This window comes from Schistocerca americana, chromosome 8 (genome assembly GCF_021461395.2).
Source record: "Schistocerca americana isolate TAMUIC-IGC-003095 chromosome 8, iqSchAmer2.1, whole genome shotgun sequence".
In the NCBI taxonomy this organism is placed as follows: Eukaryota; Metazoa; Arthropoda; class Insecta; order Orthoptera; family Acrididae; genus Schistocerca; species Schistocerca americana.
The window spans coordinates 439,940,641-439,944,262 of NC_060126.1; the positions used below are offsets into that span (position 1 = coordinate 439,940,641).

General features: G+C 43.6%; 1 pseudogene; it reads right to left on the reverse strand.

The window, feature by feature from the left end:
* Positions 1–294: 294 nt before the first annotated feature.
* Positions 295–412, reverse strand: LOC124546145 (annotated as a pseudogene).
* Positions 413–3,622: the final 3,210 nt, after the last annotated feature.

A 3,622-nucleotide genomic window follows, 5' to 3' on the forward strand; every position in this document is an offset into this window, starting at 1 on the left:
AGTTACATGACTCACAGACATTTGAAACACAGACTGATGGGGTACTCTGATTCTGTCCCGGGAGGTACGGGGTGGCGGCAGGAAGGGCATCCGGCCAACCCTTCCCATTAACGTGCCAAATCCGAATTAACCACGCCAACCCCGCGTACTATGCAGCGCAAAGGCGAAAGAAATAGATAGATAGTGGTCAGCACACCACTCTCCCGGCCGTACGTCAGCTTACGAGACCGGAGCTGCTGCTTCTCAATCAAGTAGCTCCTCAGTTTGCCTCGCAAGGGCTGAGTGCACCCCGTTTGCCAACAGCGCTCGGCAGACCGGATGGTCACCCATCCAAGTGCTAGCCCAGACCGACAGCTCTTAACTTCGGTGATCTGACGGGAACCGGTGTTACCACTGCGGCAAGGCCGTTAGCTTTTGGTACAGACACGTAAAATACATATTAAAATGTCATCTACTACAGCGAATGAACACAATTTTTCCGGGTGTACAAGGAATCTGCAGGGTTTCTAAGAACATAACGAAGCGGATTGACATTTAAAAAAAAAAATCTTTCTTCCAAAGGTCTGGATACAAATCGGGTGTAATGCAACATTTCGGTAAATGCAGGTGCCGAGAACTGGCGATATACGGTTGAATGTATTTTCGTAGCATCGTTTCGTGAAGCAATTTCATGTTCGTTGTGAACCAGCTGTGAACAAGTTCTAAGGCCGTTGATAAAGTATTTAGCTTGTCTACAGAAACAGAAGTCGCATAAATTTTGTTGTAATAATAAAAAAATAGTAAACAGCCAAATAACGTTGGAAATTCAATAAACGTTAATGCAAAATACACATGCCTTTTCATCATATTACTTTTCAAGTATTGGAAAAAAATATAAATTAAAAAGAATTAGTAGGAGTCGATCCAGCGATTCACCGATTACGGAGTTTGAACGCTAACCAAATGACTGCCGGCAGCTCTTGTCCACGGTTGCGTAAAACATTTATTACGATTTTCTCGAAATTGCTTAAGTACGACATCTTACTACTTGCGCATTATGTTGTGCTAATAGAGTGTAAAAAGCGTTCAAAGTTTGAAGTAAATCAGTGATCCGAACGTCCTGACATCCCCTTGTAAGATTTATTCACCGAAAGCTTTCCCCAACAATACAGGGTGCGTCAAATAAATGTATATACACTTTGAACTGTCATAGACAATTTATTTCCAGTTCTACAAGGTTAAATATCTGTGAGAAAGTAATGTTATGATTCTTCAACAGGTGGCAGCAGTGGCAAGGAAGTAACTGCAACATGGCGGACGTACTTTTGAGTTTTGAAGCGCGGAAGCAGATAATTAAGTATTACTGGAAGTTTGAGAATGTAGCTGCGGTTCGAAGACAGTGCAGAACTCAGTATGGTACAGAACCATCTTCAAGGTTAACAGTTACACGTCTACGAGACAAATTCGAAATTCATGGAACAGTGTGTGATGTGCATAAAGGTCAATCAGGGCGACCTCGTACAGCTACAAGTGATGATTCCACAACTGCAGTCTTGGAACTGTTTCAGTGTTCGCCTCAAAAATCTTCAAGGCAAGCGGCACGTGAGAGTAATGTAAGTGCTAATAGTGTGCTACGCATTCTGAAGAAAGGCAAGTTTCATGTGTACACTCCAAGGCTGGTGCAACAGCTAAGTGATGACGATCCAGATCGATGGTTAGAATTTTGTGAATGGGTTCAGGAGATGGTGAGACGTGAAATGGGATTTATGGGTAGCATAATGTGGTCGAATGCAGCCCAATTCAAACTCAATGGAACTGTCAATAGGCACAATTGTGTGTACTGGGCTGAAGATAATCCTCACATTATATTTGAAAAGGCTGTGAATTTGCCTGTTGTAAATGTGTGGTGTGGTTTGTCTGCTAGGGGACTCATTGGGCCTTTCCGCTTTGAAGGTACTGTTACTGGAGAAACGTACCTAACAATGCTTGCTGACTCCGTATTCCCTGCCATTCGTGCATTATACGGTAATGATGAGTTTTATTTCCAACAATATGGCGAATCGCCACACTTTCATAGGGACGTATGAGCATACCTGGATCACAATGTGCCAGGCCAGTGGATAGGACGCAGGGGATCAATCGAGTTTCCTGCACACTCTCCAGACCTCACGCCGCTGTATTTCTTTATATGAGTCACAGTAAAAGATAAAGTGTACAAACGTAAACCACGTAACCTGGACACACTTTGGAATGAGATTCAGTCGATGTGCGCAGAAATCTCATTGGACACTTTTGTACGACGTACGGAATCAGTGGTGACTCGTACTCAGAAATGTATTAATGCTGAAGGCCACCAGTTTGAACATTAATCACATTTGCAAAGTACATTTATTTTTCCAATTGGACCTTAAGTTTTCCATTTCCGAAATTTAACACAGTAGAACGGGAAATAAATTTTCTATGACGCTTCAAAGTGTGTATATATTTTTTTGACGCACCCTGTATTTGCACTGTAGAGGTTAAACTTATGTTAAGAGCGTGCCGGGTGATAACATGTCGGTCGGTCTGTATTGGCGCATTTATGGAGTTTGGCGGTGATTCGTTGGTGCCGCACGCGCGGAGAGCTTCCGTAGAGTCACGTGACCGATCGTTGCCGTGGAGGCGTGCCCAGTGGCTTGGGGTCTCTCTCCGTTGCGTGGTGTGACAGCGCGAGCAACGCCTGCAGGACAGAGAATATTGTCGGCCGTGTGAGTTCAAATGGTTCAAATGGCTCTGAGCACTATGGAACTTAAGATCTGAGGTCATCAGTCCCCTAGAACGTAGAACTACTTAAACCTAACTAACCTAAGGACATCACACACATCTATGCCCGAGGCAGGATTCGAACCTGCGACAGTAGCGGTCGCCCCGTTCCAGACTGAAGCACCTAGAACCGCTCGGCCACACCGGCCGGCGGCTGTGAGGGCCAGAGGGGACTTACCTGTACGTCTTTTCAGTCTGGATGTCGCATAACCTGTATGATTCTTATGGTTGTGTGACAACGTGGACAATGGATTCTTGCAGGGATTTCATTGATGAAAAGAACGAACAGCGATTTCGAATCGTGGATGTGTTCGTCTCTCGCCTTGACTGTTTCCATTGCAGTTTGCTGCTGTCCGTTGAATTGAGATCTGAGTCGATACTTTGATTATGATGTTTATACACGCTCAGTGGGTGGGGAAAAATAGGTACAAAGAAGGTAATTGCGAAGAAACTATGGGTAACAGAAGAAATACATTATCTGATCGATGAAAGAAGGAAGTACAAAAATATTCAGGGAAATTGAGGAATAAAGCTATACAAGTCGAAGAGTAATATAATAAATAGGGAGTCCAGGGAAGCTAAGACAATAAGGCTACGTGAAAAACGTGAAGAAATCGAAAAAGAAACAATTGTCGGGAGGACTGAGTCAGCATATAAAAAATTCAAAACTACCTTTTGTGAAATCAAAAGCATGGATGGTAAAATTAAGAGTGCAATGGCGATTCCATTCCTAAATGCAGAGGAGAGAGCGGACGGAAGAAAAGAGTACATTGAAGACCTCTATGAGGCGGAAGATATGTCTGATTTGATAGAAGAAAAAACACGAGTCGATTTAAAAGAG